This window comes from Phalangium opilio, unplaced genomic scaffold (genome assembly GCF_054372755.1).
Source record: "Phalangium opilio isolate 3A_F unplaced genomic scaffold, DU_Popi_V2 ptg000021l_1, whole genome shotgun sequence".
Lineage (NCBI taxonomy): Eukaryota > Metazoa > Arthropoda > Arachnida > Opiliones > Phalangiidae > Phalangium > Phalangium opilio.
This window is the reverse complement of record NW_028324153.1, coordinates 4,986,761-5,007,710: the sequence shown is the minus strand read 5'-3', so window position 1 is coordinate 5,007,710 and position 20,950 is coordinate 4,986,761.

Sequence of the window (20,950 nt, the reverse complement as noted above, 5' to 3'; positions counted from 1 at the left end):
AAAAACAGGGGCCGAGTAATTAAGCTAAACGTAAACAAACAACCCGTCCATAGGAAATGCATTAGACTATACTTTGCAGGCCCATAACTCTGTGTCTACTAGAGATACCGGGATGTCCTTAGGATATGTTATAGTCCAAATTGTCCTTCATCTAACCATACTAAAAACTTTGGGCTATGACAAACAGGGGCCGAGTACTTAAGCAAAACGTAAAGAAACAAACCCCCTCCTTAGGAAATGAGTTAGACTATATTTTGCAGGCTCGTAACTCTGTTTCCACTGGAGATATAGTCCAAATTGTCCCCCATCTAACCATACTAAAAACATTGAGCTACGACAAACAGGGGCCGAGATATTAAGCAAAATGTTCGTCAACTTTGGTATCGTCTCACTTATTTTTATTATGTTACTTATGATTTTTGCACTAAACTTTGGAGGCTCATAACTCTTGTTCTACAAGAGATACTGGGATCTCCTTTGGATATGTTATAGTACTCTTTGCTCCCCATACAAAGATACTTTAAACTTGAGGCTACCTCAATATCGTCGTCAACTTATTTTTTGTCTCACTTATTGTTAGAAGGTTACTTTTGATTTTTGAAAATGAACTTTGCAGGCTCGTAACTCTGGTTCTACCAGAGATACGGGGATGTAAATAATGTGACCTTGACACAAATGTTCGGATAATTATAAAGGTCTTTGCATGTTCCAAGCAAAAAAAAAAAACTTCGCGGTTTCGAACCTGTGGCCTTCCGGGAGTGAGGCGGATGCGATAACCGCTACACTAAAGATATGTTATTATTTTTAATCGAAAGAACAAGGTCAAGTAATTAAGCAATACGTGAACAAACAAACCCCTCCATAGAAAATGCATTAGACTATACTTTGCAGGCTCGTAACTCTGTTTCTACTGTAGATACGGCGATGTCCTTTGAGTATGTTATATTACAATTTGTTCCTCATCTAACCATACTAAAAACATTGAGCTACGACAAACAGATGCCGAGTAATTAAGCTAAACGTGAACAAACAACCCGTCCAAAGGAAATGCATTAGACTATGCTTTGCAGGCCCATAACTCTGTGTCTACTAGAGATACGGGGATGTCCTTAGGATATGTTATAGACCAAATTGCCGTTCATCTAACCATACTAAAAACTTTGGGCTATGACAAACAGGGGCCGAGTACTTAAGCAAAACGTAAAGAAACAAACCCCCTCCATAGGAAATGAGTTAGACTATATTTTGCAGGCTCGTAACTCTGTTAACACTGGAGATACGGGGATGTCCTTTGAGTTTGTTATAGTCCAATTTGTCCCCCATCTAACCATACTAAAAACATTGAGCTACGACCAACAGGGGCCGAGTAATTAAGCTAAACGTAAACAAACAACCCGTCCAAAGGAAATGCATTAGACTATGCTTTGCAGGCCCATAACTCTGTGTCTACTAGAGATACGGGGATGTCCTTAGGATATGTTATAGTCCAAATTGTCCTTCATCTAACCATACTAAAAACTTTGGGCTATGACAAACAGGGGCCGAGTACTTAAGCAAAACGTAAAGAAACAAACCCCCTCCTTAGGAAATGAGTTAGACTATATTTTGCAGGCTCGTAACTCTGTTTACACTGGAGATACGGGGATGTCCTTTGAGTTTGTTATAGTCCAATTTGTCCCCCATCTAACCATACTAAAAACATTGAGCTACGACCAACAGGGGCCGAGTAATTAAGCTAAACGTAAACAAACAACCCGTCCAAAGGAAATGCATTAGACTATGCTTTGCAGGCCCATAACTCTGTGTCTACTAGAGATACGGGGATGTCCTTAGGATATGTTATAGTCCAAATGGTCCTTCATCTAACCATACTAAAAACTTTGGGCCATGACAAACAGGGGCCGAGTACTTAAGCAAAACGTAAAGAAACAAACCCCCTCCTTAGGAAATGAGTTAGACTATATTTTGTAGGCTCGTAACTCTGTTTCCACTGGAGATACGGGGATGTCCTTTGAGTATGTTATAGTCCAATTTGTCCCCCATCTAACCATACTAAAAACATTGAGCTACGAAAAACAGGGGCCGAGTAATTAAGCTAAACGTAAACAAACAACCCGTCCATAGGAAATGCATTAGACTATACTTTGCAGGCCCATAACTCTGTGTCTACTAGAGATACCGGGATGTCCTTAGGATATGTTATAGTCCAAATTGTCCTTCATCTAACCATACTAAAAACTTTGGGCTATGACAAACAGGGGCCGAGTACTTAAGCAAAACGTAAAGAAACAAACCCCCTCCTTAGGAAATGAGTTAGACTATATTTTGCAGGCTCGTAACTCTGTTTCCACTGGAGATATAGTCCAAATTGTCCCCCATCTAACCATACTAAAAACATTGAGCTACGACAAACAGGGGCCGAGATATTAAGCAAAATGTTCGTCAACTTTGGTATCGTCTCACTTATTTTTATTATGTTACTTATGATTTTTGCACTAAACTTTGGAGGCTCATAACTCTTGTTCTACAAGAGATACTGGGATCTCCTTTGGATATGTTATAGTACTCTTTGCTCCCCATACAAAGATACTTTAAACTTGAGGCTACCTCAATATCGTCGTCAACTTATTTTTTGTCTCACTTATTGTTAGAAGGTTACTTTTGATTTTTGAAAATGAACTTTGCAGGCTCGTAACTCTGGTTCTACCAGAGATACGGGGATGTAAATAATGTGACCTTGACACAAATGTTCGGATAATTATAAAGGTCTTTGCATGTTCCAAGCAAAAAAAAAAAACTTCGCGGTTTCGAACCTGTGGCCTTCCGGGAGTGAGGCGGATGCGATAACCGCTACACTAAAGATATGTTATTATTTTTAATCGAAAGAACAAGGTCAAGTAATTAAGCAATACGTGAACAAACAAACCCCTCCATAGAAAATGCATTAGACTATACTTTGCAGGCTCGTAACTCTGTTTCTACTGTAGATACGGCGATGTCCTTTGAGTATGTTATATTCCAATTTGTTCCTCATCTAACCATACTAAAAACATTGAGCTACGACAAACAGATGCCGAGTAATTAAGCTAAACGTGAACAAACAACCCGTCCAAAGGAAATGCATTAGACTATGCTTTGCAGGCCCATAACTCTGTGTCTACTAGAGATACGGGGATGTCCTTAGGATATGTTATAGACCAAATTGCCGTTCATCTAACCATACTAAAAACTTTGGGCTATGACAAACAGGGGCCGAGTACTTAAGCAAAACGTAAAGAAACAAACCCCCTCCATAGGAAATGAGTTAGACTATATTTTGCAGGCTCGTAACTCTGTTTACACTGGAGATATGGGGATGTCCTTTGAGTTTGTTATAGTCCAATTTGTCCCCCATCTAACCATACTAAAAACATTGAGCTACGACCAACAGGGGCCGAGTAATTAAGCTAAACGTAAACAAACAACCCGTCCAAAGGAAATGCATTAGACTATGCTTTGCAGGCCCATAACTCTGTGTCTACTAGAGATACGGGGATGTCCTTAGGATATGTTATAGTCCAACTTGTCCTTCATCTAACCATACTAAAAACTTTGGGCTATGACAAACAGGGGCCGAGTACTTAAGCAAAACGTAAAGAAACAAACCCCCTCCTTAGGAAATGAGTTAGACTATATTTTGCAGGCTCGTAACTCTGTTTACACTGGAGATACGGGGATGTCCTTTGAGTTTGTTATAGTCCAATTTGTCCCCCATCTAACCATACTAAAAACATTGAGCTACGACCAACAGGGGCCGAGTAATTAAGCTAAACGTAAACAAACAACCCGTCCAAAGGAAATGCATTAGACTATGCTTTGCAGGCCCATAACTCTGTGTCTACTAGAGATACGGGGATGTCCTTAGGATATGTTATAGTCCAAATTGTCCTTCATCTAACCATACTAAAAACTTTGGGCCATGACAAACAGGGGCCGAGTACTTAAGCAAAACGTAAAGAAACAAACCCCCTCCTTAGGAAATGAGTTAGACTATATTTTGTAGGCTCGTAACTCTGTTTCCACTGGAGATACGGGGATGTCCTTTGAGTATGTTATAGTCCAATTTGTCCCCCATCTAACCATACTAAAAACATTGAGCTACGAAAAACAGGGGCCGAGTAATTAAGCTAAACGTAAACAAACAACCCGTCCATAGGAAATGCATTAGACTATACTTTGCAGGCTTATAACTCTGTGTCTACTAGAGATACCGGGATGTCCTTAGGATATGTTATAGTCCAAATTGTCCTTCATCTAACCATACTAAAAACTTTGGGCTATGACAAACAGGGGCCGAGTACTTAAGCAAAACGTAAAGAAACAAACCCCCTCCTTAGGAAATGAGTTAGACTATATTTTGCAGGCTCGTAACTCTGTTTCCACTGGAGATATAGTCCAAATTGTCCCCCATCTAACCATACTAAAAACATTGAGCTACGACAAACAGGGGCCGAGATATTAAGCAAAATGTTCGTCAACTTTGGTATCGTCTCACTTATTTTTATTATGTTACTTATGATTTTTGCACTAAACTTTGGAGGCTCATAACTCTTGTTCTACAAGAGATACTGGGATCTCCTTTGGATATGTTATAGTACTCTTTGCTCCCCATACAAAGATACTTTAAACTTGAGGCTACCTCAATATCGTCGTCAACTTATTTTTTGTCTCACTTATTGTTAGAAGGTTACTTTTGATTTTTGAAAATGAACTTTGCAGGCTCGTAACTCTGGTTCTACCAGAGATACGGGGATGTAAATAATGTGACCTTGACACAAATGTTCGGATAATTATAAAGGTCTTTGCATGTTCCAAGCAAAAAAAAAAAACTTCGCGGTTTCGAACCTGTGGCCTTCCGGGAGTGAGGCGGATGCGATAACCGCTACACTAAAGATATGTTATTATTTTTAATCGAAAGAACAAGGTCAAGTAATTAAGCAATACGTGAACAAACAAACCCCTCCATAGAAAATGCATTAGACTATACTTTGCAGGCTCGTAACTCTGTTTCTACTGTAGATACGGCGATGTCCTTTGAGTATGTTATATTCCAATTTGTTCCTCATCTAACCATACTAAAAACATTGAGCTACGACAAACAGATGCCGAGTAATTAAGCTAAACGTGAACAAACAACCCGTCCAAAGGAAATGCATTAGACTATGCTTTGCAGGCCCATAACTCTGTGTCTACTAGAGATACGGGGATGTCCTTAGGATATGTTATAGACCAAATTGCCGTTCATCTAACCATACTAAAAACTTTGGGCTATGACAAACAGGGGCCGAGTACTTAAGCAAAACGTAAAGAAACAAACCCCCTCCATAGGAAATGAGTTAGACTATATTTTGCAGGCTCGTAACTCTGTTTACACTGGAGATATGGGGATGTCCTTTGAGTTTGTTATAGTCCAATTTGTCCCCCATCTAACCATACTAAAAACATTGAGCTACGACCAACAGGAGCCGAGTAATTAAGCTAAACGTAAACAAACAACCCGTCCAAAGGAAATGCATTAGACTATGCTTTGCAGGCCCATAACTCTGTGTCTACTAGAGATACGGGGATGTCCTTAGGATATGTTATAGTCCAAATTGTCCTTCATCTAACCATACTAAAAACCTTGGGCTATGACAAACAGGGGCCGAGTACTTAAGCAAAACGTAAAGAAACAAACCCCCTCCTTAGGAAATGAGTTAGACTATATTTTGCAGGCTCGTAACTCTGTTTACACTGGAGATACGGGGATGTCCTTTGAGTTTGTTATAGTCCAATTTGTCCCCCATCTAACCATACTAAAAACATTGAGCTACGACCAACAGGGGCCGAGTAATTAAGCTAAACGTAAACAAACAACCCGTCCAAAGGAAATGCATTAGACTATGCTTTGCAGGCCCATAACTCTGTGTCTACTAGAGATACGGGGATGTCCTTAGGATATGTTATAGTCCAAATTGTCCTTCATCTAACCATACTAAAAACTTTGGGCCATGACAAACAGGGGCCGAGTACTTAAGCAAAACGTAAAGAAACAAACCCCCTCCTTAGGAAATGAGTTAGACTATATTTTGTAGGCTCGTAACTCTGTTTCCACTGGAGATACGGGGATGTCCTTTGAGTATGTTATAGTCCAATTTGTCCCCCATCTAACCATACTAAAAACATTGAGCTACGAAAAACAGGGGCCGAGTAATTAAGCTAAACGTAAACAAACAACCCGTCCATAGGAAATGCATTAGACTATACTTTGCAGGCCCATAACTCTGTGTCTACTAGAGATACCGGGATGTCCTTAGGATATGTTATAGTCCAAATTGTCCTTCATCTAACCATACTAAAAACTTTGGGCTATGACAAACAGGGGCCGAGTACTTAAGCAAAACGTAAAGAAACAAACCCCCTCCTTAGGAAATGAGTTAGACTATATTTTGCAGGCTCGTAACTCTGTTTCCACTGGAGATATAGTCCAAATTGTCCCCCATCTAACCATACTAAAAACATTGAGCTACGACAAACAGGGGCCGAGATATTAAGCAAAATGTTCGTCAACTTTGGTATCGTCTCACTTATTTTTATTATGTTACTTATGATTTTTGCACTAAACTTTGGAGGCTCATAACTCTTGTTCTACAAGAGATACTGGGATCTCCTTTGGATATGTTATAGTACTCTTTGCTCCCCATACAAAGATACTTTAAACTTGAGGCTACCTCAATATCGTCGTCAACTTATTTTTTGTCTCACTTATTGTTAGAAGGTTACTTTTGATTTTTGAAAATGAACTTTGCAGGCTCGTAACTCTGGTTCTACCAGAGATACGGGGATGTAAATAATGTGACCTTGACACAAATGTTCGGATAATTATAAAGGTCTTTGCATGTTCCAAGCAAAAAAAAAAAACTTCGCGGTTTCGAACCTGTGGCCTTCCGGGAGTGAGGCGGATGCGATAACCGCTACACTAAAGATATGTTATTATTTTTAATCGAAAGAACAAGGTCAAGTAATTAAGCAATACGTGAACAAACAAACCCCTCCATAGAAAATGCATTAGACTATACTTTGCAGGCTCGTAACTCTGTTTCTACTGTAGATACGGCGATGTCCTTTGAGTATGTTATATTCCAATTTGTTCCTCATCTAACCATACTAAAAACATTGAGCTACGACAAACAGATGCCGAGTAATTAAGCTAAACGTGAACAAACAACCCGTCCAAAGGAAATGCATTAGACTATGCTTTGCAGGCCCATAACTCTGTGTCTACTAGAGATACGGGGATGTCCTTAGGATATGTTATAGACCAAATTGCCGTTCATCTAACCATACTAAAAACTTTGGGCTATGACAAACAGGGGCCGAGTACTTAAGCAAAACGTAAAGAAACAAACCCCCTCCATAGGAAATGAGTTAGACTATATTTTGCAGGCTCGTAACTCTGTTTACACTGGAGATATGGGGATGTCCTTTGAGTTTGTTATAGTCCAATTTGTCCCCCATCTAACCATACTAAAAACATTGAGCTACGACCAACAGGAGCCGAGTAATTAAGCTAAACGTAAACAAACAACCCGTCCAAAGGAAATGCATTAGACTATGCTTTGCAGGCCCATAACTCTGTGTCTACTAGAGATACGGGGATGTCCTTAGGATATGTTATAGTCCAAATTGTCCTTCATCTAACCATACTAAAAACTTTGGGCTATGACAAACAGGGGCCGAGTACTTAAGCAAAACGTAAAGAAACAAACGCCCTCCTTAGGAAATGAGTTAGACTATATTTTGCAGGCTCGTAACTCTGTTTCCACTGGAGATATAGTCCAAATTGTCCCCCATCTAACCATACTAAAAACATTGAGCTACGACAAACAGGGGCCGAGATATTAAGCAAAATGTTCGTCAACTTTGGTATCGTCTCACTTATTTTTATTATGTTACTTATGATTTTTGCACTAAACTTTGGAGGCTCATAACTCTTGTTCTACAAGAGATACTGGGATCTCCTTTGGATATGTTATAGTACTCTTTGCTCCCCATACAAAGATACTTTAAACTTGAGGCTACCTCAATATCGTCATCAACTTATTTTTTGTCTCACTTATTGTTAGAAGGTTACTTTTGATTTTTGAAAATGAACTTTGCAGGCTCGTAACTCTGGTTCTACCAGAGATACGGGGATGTCCTTTGAGTATGTTATATTCCAATTTGTTCCTCATCTAACCATACTAAAAACATTGAGCTACGACAAACAGATGCCGAGTAATTAAGCTAAACGTGAACAAACAACCCGTCCAAAGGAAATGCATTAGACTATGCTTTGCAGGCCCATAACTCTGTGTCTACTAGAGATACGGCGATGTCCTTAGGATATGTTATAGACCAAATTGCCGTTCATCTAACCATACTAAAAACTTTGGGCTATGACAAACAGGGGCCGAGTACTTAAGCAAAACGTAAAGAAACAAACCCCCTCCATAGGAAATGAGTTAGACTATATTTTGCAGGCTCGTAACTCTGTTTACACTGGAGATACGGGGATGTCCTTTAAGTTTGTTATAGTCCAATTTGTCCCCCATCTAACCATACTAAAAACATTGAGCTACGACCAACAGGGGCCGAGTAATTAAGCTAAACGTAAACAAACAACCCGTCCAAAGGAAATGCATTAGACTATGCTTTGCAGGCCCATAACTCTGTGTCTACTAGAGATACGGGGATGTCCTTAGGATATGTTATAGTCCAAATTGTCCTTCATCTAACCATACTAAAAACTGTGGGCTATGACAAACAGGGGCCGAGTACTTAAGCAAAACGTAAAGAAACAAACCCCCTCCTTAGGAAATGAGTTAGACTATATTTTGCAGGCTCGTAACTCTGTTTCCACTGGAGATATAGTCCAAATTGTCCCCCATCTAACCATACTAAAAACATTGAGCTACGACAAACAGGGGCCGAGATATTAAGCAAAATGTTCGTCAACTTTGGTATCGTCTCACTTATTTTTATTATGTTACTTATGATTTTTGCACTAAACTTTGGAGGCTCATAACTCTTGTTCTACAAGAGATACTGGGATCTCCTTTGGATATGTTATAGTACTCTTTGCTCCCCATACAAAGATACTTTAAACTTGAGGCTACCTCAATATCGTCGTCAACTTATTTTTTGTCTCACTTATTGTTAGAAGGTTACTTTTGATTTTTGAAAATGAACTTTGCAGGCTCGTAACTCTGGTTCTACCAGAGATACGGGGATGTAAATAATGTGACCTTGACACAAATGTTCGGATAATTATAAAGGTCTTTGCATGTTCCAAGCAAAAAAAAAAAACTTCGCGGTTTCGAACCTGTGGCCTTCCGGGAGTGAGGCGGATGCGATAACCGCTACACTAAAGATATGTTATTATTTTTAATCGAAAGAACAAGGTCAAGTAATTAAGCAATACGTGAACAAACAAACCCCTCCATAGAAAATGCATTAGACTATACTTTGCAGGCTCGTAACTCTGTTTCTACTGTAGATACGGCGATGTCCTTTGAGTATGTTATATTCCAATTTGTTCCTCATCTAACCATACTAAAAACATTGAGCTACGACAAACAGATGCCGAGTAATTAAGCTAAACGTGAACAAACAACCCGTCCAAAGGAAATGCATTAGACTATGCTTTGCAGGCCCATAACTCTGTGTCTACTAGAGATACGGGGATGTCCTTAGGATATGTTATAGACCAAATTGCCGTTCATCTAACCATACTAAAAACTTTGGGCTATGACAAACAGGGGCCGAGTACTTAAGCAAAACGTAAAGAAACAAACCCCCTCCATAGGAAATGAGTTAGACTATATTTTGCAGGCTCGTAACTCTGTTTACACTGGAGATATGGGGATGTCCTTTGAGTTTGTTATAGTCCAATTTGTCCCCCATCTAACCATACTAAAAACATTGAGCTACGACCAACAGGAGCCGAGTAATTAAGCTAAACGTAAACAAACAACCCGTCCAAAGGAAATGCATTAGACTATGCTTTGCAGGCCCATAACTCTGTGTCTACTAGAGATACGGGGATGTCCTTAGGATATGTTATAGTCCAAATTGTCCTTCATCTAACCATACTAAAAACTTTGGGCTATGACAAACAGGGGCCGAGTACTTAAGCAAAACGTAAAGAAACAAACGCCCTCCTTAGGAAATGAGTTAGACTATATTTTGCAGGCTCGTAACTCTGTTTCCACTGGAGATATAGTCCAAATTGTCCCCCATCTAACCATACTAAAAACATTGAGCTACGACAAACAGGGGCCGAGATATTAAGCAAAATGTTCGTCAACTTTGGTATCGTCTCACTTATTTTTATTATGTTACTTATGATTTTTGCACTAAACTTTGGAGGCTCATAACTCTTGTTCTACAAGAGATACTGGGATCTCCTTTGGATATGTTATAGTACTCTTTGCTCCCCATACAAAGATACTTTAAACTTGAGGCTACCTCAATATCGTCATCAACTTATTTTTTGTCTCACTTATTGTTAGAAGGTTACTTTTGATTTTTGAAAATGAACTTTGCAGGCTCGTAACTCTGGTTCTACCAGAGATACGGGGATGTCCTTTGAGTATGTTATATTCCAATTTGTTCCTCATCTAACCATACTAAAAACATTGAGCTACGACAAACAGATGCCGAGTAATTAAGCTAAACGTGAACAAACAACCCGTCCAAAGGAAATGCATTAGACTATGCTTTGCAGGCCCATAACTCTGTGTCTACTAGAGATACGGCGATGTCCTTAGGATATGTTATAGACCAAATTGCCGTTCATCTAACCATACTAAAAACTTTGGGCTATGACAAACAGGGGCCGAGTACTTAAGCAAAACGTAAAGAAACAAACCCCCTCCATAGGAAATGAGTTAGACTATATTTTGCAGGCTCGTAACTCTGTTTACACTGGAGATACGGGGATGTCCTTTAAGTTTGTTATAGTCCAATTTGTCCCCCATCTAACCATACTAAAAACATTGAGCTACGACCAACAGGGGCCGAGTAATTAAGCTAAACGTAAACAAACAACCCGTCCAAAGGAAATGCATTAGACTATGCTTTGCAGGCCCATAACTCTGTGTCTACTAGAGATACGGGGATGTCCTTAGGATATGTTATAGTCCAAATTGTCCTTCATCTAACCATACTAAAAACTGTGGGCTATGACAAACAGGGGCCGAGTACTTAAGCAAAACGTAAAGAAACAAACCCCCTCCTTAGGAAATGAGTTAGACTATATTTTGCAGGCTCGTAACTCTGTTTCCACTGGAGATATAGTCCAAATTGTCCCCCATCTAACCATACTAAAAACATTGAGCTACGACAAACAGGGGCCGAGATATTAAGCAAAATGTTCGTCAACTTTGGTATCGTCTCACTTATTTTTATTATGTTACTTATGATTTTTGCACTAAACTTTGGAGGCTCATAACTCTTGTTCTACAAGAGATACTGGGATCTCCTTTGGATATGTTATAGTACTCTTTGCTCCCCATACAAAGATACTTTAAACTTGAGGCTACCTCAATATCGTCGTCAACTTATTTTTTGTCTCACTTATTGTTAGAAGGTTACTTTTGATTTTTGAAAATGAACTTTGCAGGCTCGTAACTCTGGTTCTACCAGAGATACGGGGATGTAAATAATGTGACCTTGACACAAATGTTCGGATAATTATAAAGGTCTTTGCATGTTCCAAGCAAAAAAAAAAAACTTCGCGGTTTCGAACCTGTGGCCTTCCGGGAGTGAGGCGGATGCGATAACCGCTACACTAAAGATATGTTATTATTTTTAATCGAAAGAACAAGGTCAAGTAATTAAGCAATACGTGAACAAACAAACCCCTCCATAGAAAATGCATTAGACTATACTTTGCAGGCTCGTAACTCTGTTTCTACTGTAGATACGGCGATGTCCTTTGAGTATGTTATATTCCAATTTGTTCCTCATCTAACCATACTAAAAACATTGAGCTACGACAAACAGATGCCGAGTAATTAAGCTAAACGTGAACAAACAACCCGTCCAAAGGAAATGCATTAGACTATGCTTTGCAGGCCCATAACTCTGTGTCTACTAGAGATACGGCGATGTCCTTAGGATATGTTATAGACCAAATTGCCGTTCATCTAACCATACTAAAAACTTTGGGCTATGACAAACAGGGGCCGAGTACTTAAGCAAAACGTAAAGAAACAAACCCCCTCCATAGGAAATGAGTTAGACTATATTTTGCAGGCTCGTAACTCTGTTTACACTGGAGATACGGGGATGTCCTTTAAGTCTTTTATAGTCCAATTTGTCCCCCATCTAACCATACTAAAAACATTGAGCTACGACCAACAGGGGCCGAGTAATTAAGCTAAACGTAAACAAACAACCCGTCCAAAGGAAATGCATTAGACTATGCTTTGCAGGCCCATAACTCTGTGTCTACTAGAGATACGGGGATGTCCTTAGGATATGTTATAGTCCAAATTGTCCTTCATCTAACCATACTAAAAACTTTGGGCTATGACAAACAGGGGCCGAGTACTTAAGCAAAACGTAAAGAAACAAACCCCCTCCTTAGGAAATGAGTTAGACTATATTTTGCAGGCTCGTAACTCTGTTTACACTGGAGATACGGGGATGTCCTTTGAGATTGTTATAGTCCAATTTGTCCCCCATCTAACCATACTAAAAACATTGAGCTACGACCAACAGGGGCCGAGTAATTAAGCTAAACGTAAACAAACAACCCGTCCAAAGGAAATGCATTAGACTATGCTTTGCAGGCCCATAACTCTGTGTCTACTAGAGATACGGGGATGTCCTTAGGATTTGTTATAGTCCAAATTGTCCTTCATCTAACCATACTAAAAACTTTGGGCTATGACAAACAGGGGCCGAGTACTTAAGCAAAACGTAAAGAAACAAACCCCCTCCTTAGGAAATGAGTTAGACTATATTTTGTAGGCTCGTAACTCTGTTTCCACTGGAGATATAGTCCAAATTGTCCCCCATCTAACCATACTAAAAACATTGAGCTACGACAAACAGGGGCCGAGATATTAAGCAAAATGTTCGTCAACTTTGGTATCGTCTCACTTATTTTTATTATGGTACTTATGATTTTTGCACTAAACTTTGGAGGCTCATAACTCTTGTTCTACAAGAGATACTGGGATCTCCTTTGGATATGTTATAGTACTCTTTGCTCCCCATACAAAGATACTTTAAACTTGAGGCTACCTCAATATCGTCGTCAACTTATTTTTTGTCTCACTTATTGTTAGAAGGTTACTTTTGATTTTTGAAAATGAACTTTGCAGGCTCGTAACTCTGGTTCTACCAGAGATACGGGGATGTAAATAATGTGACCTTGACACAAATGTTCGGATAATTATAAAGGTCTTTGCATGTTCCAAGCAAAAAAAAAAAACTTCGCGGTTTCGAACCTGTGGCCTTCCGGGAGTGAGGCGGATGCGATAACCGCTACACTAAAGATATGTTATTATTTTTAATCGAAAGAACAAGGTCAAGTAATTAAGCAATACGTGAACAAACAAACCCCTCCATAGAAAATGCATTAGACTATACTTTGCAGGCTCGTAACTCTGTTTCTACTGTAGATACGGCGATGTCCTTTGAGTATGTTATATTCCAATTTGTTCCTCATCTAACCATACTAAAAACATTGAGCTACGACAAACAGATGCCGAGTAATTAAGCTAAACGTGAACAAACAACCCGTCCAAAGGAAATGCATTAGACTCTGCTTTGCAGGCCCATAACTCTGTGTCTACTAGAGATACGGGGATGTCCTTAGGATATGTTATAGACCAAATTGCCGTTCATCTAACCATACTAAAAACTTTGGGCTATGACAAACAGGGGCCGAGTACTTAAGCAAAACGTAAAGAAACAAACCCCCTCCATAGGAAATGAGTTAGACTATATTTTGCAGGCTCGTAACTCTGTTTACACTGGAGATATGGGGATGTCCTTTGAGTTTGTTATAGTCCAATTTGTCCCCCATCTAACCATTCTAAAAACATTGAGCTACGACCAACAGGAGCCGAGTAATTAAGCTAAACGTAAACAAACAACCCGTCCAAAGGAAATGCATTAGACTATGCTTTGCAGGCCCATAACTCTGTGTCTACTAGAGATACGGGGATGTCCTTAGGATATGTTATAGTCCAAATTGTCCTTCATCTAACCATACTAAAAACTTTGGGCTATGACAAACAGGGGCCGAGTACTTAAGCAAAACGTAAAGAAACAAACCCCCTCCTTAGGAAATGAGTTAGACTATATTTTGCAGGCTCGTAACTCTGTTTACACTGGAGATACGGGGATGTCCTTTGCGTTTGTTATAGTCCAATTTGTCCCCCATCTAACCATACTAAAAACATTGAGCTACGACCAACAGGGGCCGAGTAATTAAGCTAAACGTAAACAAACAACCCGTCCAAAGGAAATGCATTAGACTATGCTTTGCAGGCCCATAACTCTGTGTCTACTAGAGATACGGGGATGTCCTTAGGATTTGTTATAGTCCAAATTGTCCTTCATCTAACCATACTAAAAACTTTGGGCTATGACAAACAGGGGCCGAGTACTTAAGCAAAACGTAAAGAAACAAACCCCCTCCTTAGGAAATGAGTTAGACTATATTTTGTAGGCTCGTAACTCTGTTTCCACTGGAGATATAGTCCAAATTGTCCCCCATCTAACCATACTAAAAACATTGAGCTACGACAAACAGGGGCCGAGATATTAAGCAAAATGTTCGTCAACTTTGGTATCGTCTCACTTATTTTTATTATGTTACTTATGATTTTTGCACTAAACTTTGGAGGCTCATAACTCTTGTTCTACAAGAGATACTGGGATCTCCTTTGGATATGTTATAGTACTCTTTGCTCCCCATACAAAGATACTTTAAACTTGAGGCTACCTCAATATCGTCGTCAACTTATTTTTTGTCTCACTTATTGTTAGAAGGTTACTTTTGATTTTTGAAAATGAACTTTGCAGGCTCGTAACTCTGGTTCTACCAGAGATACGGGGATGTAAATAATGTGACCTTGACACAAATGTTCGGATAATTATAAAGGTCTTTGCATGTTCCAAGCAAAAAAAAAAAACTTCGCGGTTTCGAACCTGTGGCCTTCCGGGAGTGAGGCGGATGCGATAACCGCTACACTAAAGATATGTTATTATTTTTAATCGAAAGAACAAGGTCAAGTAATTAAGCAATACGTGAACAAACAAACCCCTCCATAGAAAATGCATTAGACTATACTTTGCAGGCTCGTAACTCTGTTTCTACTGTAGATACGGCGATGTCCTTTGAGTATGTTATATTCCAATTTGTTCCTCATCTAACCATACTAAAAACATTGAGCTACGACAAACAGATGCCGAGTAATTAAGCTAAACGTGAACAAACAACCCGTCCAAAGGAAATGCATTAGACTATGTTTTGCAGGCCCATAACTCTGTGTCTACTAGAGATACGGGGATGTCCTTAGGATATGTTATAGACCAAATGGCCGTTCATCTAACCATACTAAAAACTTTGGGCTATGAGAAACAGGGGCCGAGTACTTAAGCAAAACGTAAAGAAACAAACCCCCTCCATAGGAAATGAGTTAGACTATATTTTGCAGGCTCGTAACTCTGTTTACACTGGAGATATGGGGATGTCCTTTGAGTTTGTTATAGTCCCATTTGTCCCCCATCTAACCATACTAAAAACATTGAGCTACGACCAACAGGAGCCGAGTAATTAAGCTAAACGTAAACAAACAACCCGTCCAAAGGAAATGCATTAGACTATGCTTTGCAGGCCCATAACTCTGTGTCTACTAGAGATACGGGGATGTCCTTAGGATATGTTATAGTCCAAATTGTCCTTCATCTAACCATACTAAAAACTTTGGGCTATGACAAACAGGGGCCGAGTACTTAAGCAAAACGTAAAGAAACAAACCCCCTCCTTAGGAAATGAGTTAGACTATATTTTGCAGGCTCGTAACTCTGTTTACACTGGAGATACGGGGATGTCCTTTGAGTTTTTTATAGTCCAATTTGTCCCCCATCTAACCATACTAAAAACATTGAGCTACGACCAACAGGGGCCGAGTAATTAAGCTAAACGTAAACAAACAACCCGTCCAAAGGAAATGCATTAGACTATGCTTTGCAGGCCCATAACTCTGTGTCTACTAGAGATACAGGGATGTCCTTAGGATATGTTATAGTCCAAATTGACCTTCATCTAACCATACTAAAAACTTTGGGCTATGACAAACAGGGGCCGAGTACTTAAGCAAAACGTAAAGAAACAAACCCCCTCCTTAGGAAATGAGTTAGACTATATTTTGCAGGCTCGTAACTCTGTTTCTACTGTAGATACGGCGATGTCCTTTGAGTATGTTATATTCCAATTTGTCCCCCATCTAACCATAGGTTGGTGGTTCGAGCCCACCCGGGAGCGGTGTTGTGGGATCTCAAATGTAACGTAGAAAGCCAAAGTTTTTCCACATTTCGTGACGACCATTTAATTTCTGAGCTTCCGTGGCTCAATGGTTAGCGCGTTCGGCTGTTAACCAATAGGTTGGTGGTTCGAGCCCACCCGGGAGCGGCGTTGTGGTATCTCAAATGTAACGTAGAAAGCCAAAGTTTTCCCACAATACCTGACGACCATTCAATTTTTGAGCTTCCGTGGCGTAATGGTTAGCGCGTTCGGCTGTTAACCAATAGGTTGGTGGTTCGAGCCCACCCGGGAGAGGTGTTGTGGGGTCTCGGATGTATCGTAAAAAGTCAAAACTTTTCCACAATACGTGACAACCATTTAAATTCTGAGCTTCCGTGGCTCAATGGTTAGCGCGTTCGGCTGTTAACCAATAGGTTGGTGGTTCGAGCCCATCCGGGAGCGGTGTTGTGAGGTCTCAGATGTGACGTAAAAAGTCAAGGTTTTTACACAATACCTGACGAGCATTTAATTTTTGGGCTTCCGTGGCGCAATGGTTAGCGCGTTCAGCTGTTAACCAATAGGTTAGTGGTTCGAGCCCACCCGGGAGCGGCGTTGTGGTATCTCAAATGTAACGTAGAAAGCCAAAGTTTTCCCACAATACCTGACGACCATTCAATTTTTGAGCTTCCGTGGCGTAATGGTTAGCGCGTTCGGCTGTTAACCAATAGGTTGGTGGTTCGAGCCCACCCGGGAGCGGTGTTGTGGGATCTCAAATGTAACGTAGAAAGCCAAAGTTTTTCCACAATACGTGACGACCATTTAATTTCTGAGCTTCCGTGGCTCAATGGTTAGCGCGTTCGGCTGTTAACCAATAGGTTGGTGGTTCGAGCCCATCCGGGAGCGGCGCTGTGAGGTCTCAGATGTGACGTAAAAAGCCAAAGTTTTTCCACAATACCTGACGACCATTTAATTTTTGGGCTTCCGTGGCGCAATGGTTAGCGCGTTCAGCTGTTATTCAAAAGACTGGTGGTTTGAACCCTCCCGGGGGCGGTGTTGTGACGTCTCAGATGTAACATAAAATGTCAGAGTTTTTCCACAATACCTGACGAACATTTAATTTTTGGGATTCCGTGGCTCAATGATTAGCGCGTTCAGCTGTTAATCGAAAGGTTGAAGGTTCGAGCCCACCCGGGAGAGGTGTTGTGGCGTCTCAGATGTAGCGTAAAAAGTCAAAACTTTTGCACAATACGTGACAACCATTTAATTTCTGAACTTCCGTGGCTCAATGGTTAGCGCGTTCGGCTGTTAACCAATAGGTTGGTGGTTTGAGCCCATCCGGGAGCGGTGTTGTGACGTCTCAGATGTGACGTAAAAAGCCAAAGTTTTTCCACAATACCTGACGACCATTTAATTTTTGGGCTTCCGTGGCGCAATGGTTAGCGCGTTCAGCTGCTATTCAAAAGACTGGTGGTTTGAACACTCCCGGGGGCGGTGTTGTGACGTCTCAGATGTAACATAAAATGTCAGAGTTTTTCCACAATACCTGACGAACATTGCATTTTTGGGCTTCCGTGGCGCAATGGTTAGGGCGTTCAGCTGTTAATCGAAAGGTTGGTGGTTCGAGCCCACCCGGGAGAGGTGTTGTGGGGTCTCGGATGTATCGTAAAAAGTCAAAACTTTTCCACAATACGTGACAACCATTTAAATTCTGAGCTTCGGTGGCTCAATGGTTAGTGAGTTCGGCTGGTAACCAATAGGTTGGTGGTTCGAGCCCACCCGAGAGCGGTGCTTTGGGATCTCAAGTGTAACGTAGAAAGCCAAAATTTTTCCACAATACCTGACGACCATTCAATTTTTGGGCTTCCGTGGCGCAATGGTTAGCGCGTTCGGCTGTTAACCAATAGGTTGGTGGTTCGAGCCCACCCGGGAGCGGTGTTGTGGGATCTCAAATGTAACGTAGAAAGCCAAAGTTTTCCACAATACCTGACGACCATTTAATTTTTGGGCTTCCTTGGCGCAATGGTTAGCGTGTTCGGCTGTTAACCGAAAGGTTGGTGGTTCGAGCCCAACCGGGAGAGGTGTTGTAGGGTCTCAGATGTAACGTAATAAGTCATAACTCATCCACAATACCTGACAACAATTTAATTTCTGAGCTTCCGTGGCTCAAGGGCTAGCGCGTTCAGCTGTTAACCAATATGTTGGTGGTTCGAGCCCATCCGGGAGCGGTGTTGTAAGGTCTCAGTTGTAACGTAAAATGTCAGAGTTTTTCCACAATACATGACGAACATTTAATTTTTGGGCTTCCGTGCGCAATGATTAGCGCGTTCAGCTGTTAATCGAATGAATGGTTAGCGCGTTCGGCTGTTAACCAATAGGTTGGTGTTTCGAGCCCTCCCGGGAGCGGTGTTGTGACGTCTCAGATGTAACGTAAAATGTCAGACGTTTTCCACAATACCTGACAACCATTTAATTTTTGGGATTCCGTGGCTCAATGATTAGCGCGTTCAGCTGTTAATCGAAAGGTTGAAGGTTCGAGCCCACCCGGGAGAGGTGTTGTGGCGTCTCAGATGTAGCGTAAAAAGTCAAAACTTTTCCACAATACGTGACAACCATTTAATTTCTGAGCTTCCGTGGCTCAATGGTTAGCGCGTTCGGCTGTTAACCAATAGGTTGGTGGTTTGAGCCCATCCGGTAGCGGTGTTGTGACGTCTCAGATGTGACGTAAAAAGTCAAAGTTTTTCCACAATACCTGACGACCATTTAATTTTTGGGCTTCCGTGGCGCAATGGTTAGCGCATTCAGCTGCTATTCAAAAGACTGGTGGTTTGAGCCCTCCCGGGGGCGGTGTTGTGACGTCTCAGATGTAACATAAAATGTCAGAGATTTTCCACAATACCTGACGAACATTGAATTTTTGGGCTTCCGTGGCGCAATGGTTAGGGCGTTCAGCTGTTAATCGAAAGGTTGGTGGTTCGAGCCCACCCGGGAGAGGTGTTGTGGGGTCTCGGATGTATCGTAAAAAGTCAAAACTTTTCCAGAATACGTGACAACCATTTAAATTCTGAGCTTCGGTGGCTCAATGGTTAGTGAGTTCGGCTGGTAACCAATAGGTTGGTGGTTCGAGCCCACCCGAGAGCGGTGCTTTGGGATCTCAAATGTAACGTAGAAAGCCAAAATTTTTCCACAATACCTGACGACCATTCAATTTTTGGGCTTCCGTGGCGCAATGGTTAGCGCGTTCGGCTGTTAACCAATAGGTTGGTGGTTCGAGCCCACCCGGGAGCGGTGTTGTGGGATCTCAAATGTAACGTAGAAAGCCAAAGTTTTCCACAATACCTGACGACCATTTAATTTTTGGACTTCCTTGGCGCAATGGTTAGCGTGTTCGGTTGTTAACCGAAAGGTTGGTGGTTCGAGCCCAACCGGGAGAGGTTTTGTAGGGTCTCAGATGTAACGTAATAAGTCATAACTCATCCACAATACCTGACAACAATTTAATTTCTGAGCTTCCGTGGCTCAAGGGCTAGCGCGTTCAGCTGTTAACCAATATGTTGGTGGTTCGAGCCCATCCGGGAGCGGTGTTGTGAGGTCTCAGTTGTAACATAAAATGTCAGAGTTTTTCCACAATACATGACGAACATTTAATATTTGGGCTTCCGTGGCGCAATGATTAGCGCGTTCAGCTGTTAATCGAAAGAATGGTTAGCGCGTTCGGCTGTTAACCAATAGGTTGGTGGTTCGAGCCCTCCCGGGAGCGGTGTTGTGACGTCTCAGATGTAACGTAAAATGTCAGAGGTTTTCCACAATACCTGACGAGCATTTAATTTTTGGGCTTTCGTGGCGCAATGGTTAGCGCGTTCAGCTGTTAACCAATAGGTTGGTGGTTCGAGCCCACCCGGGAGCGGTGTTGTGGGATCTCAAATGTAACGTAGAAAGACAAAGTTTTTCCACAATACCTGGCGAACATTTAATTTTTGGGCTTCCGTGGCGCAATGGTTAGCGCGTTCAGCTGTTAATCGAAAGGTTGGTGGTTTGAGCCCACCCGGGAGAGGTGTTGTGGGGTCTCAGATGTAGCGTAAAAAGTCAAAACTTTTCCACAATACGTGTCAACCATTTAATTTCTGAGCTTCCGTGGCTCAATGGTTAGCGCGTTCGGCTGTTAACCAATAGGTTGGTGGTTCGAGCCCACCCGGGAGCGGTGTTGTGAGGTCTGAGATGTAGCGTGAAAAGTCGTAACTTTTCAACAATACCTGACAACCATTTAATTTCTGAGCTTCCGTGGCTCAATGGTTAGCGCGTTCGGCTGTTAACCAATAGGTTGGTGGTTCGAGCCCATTCGGGAGCGGTGTTGTGACGTCTCAGATGTAACGTAAAATGTCAGAGTTTTCCACAATACCTGAC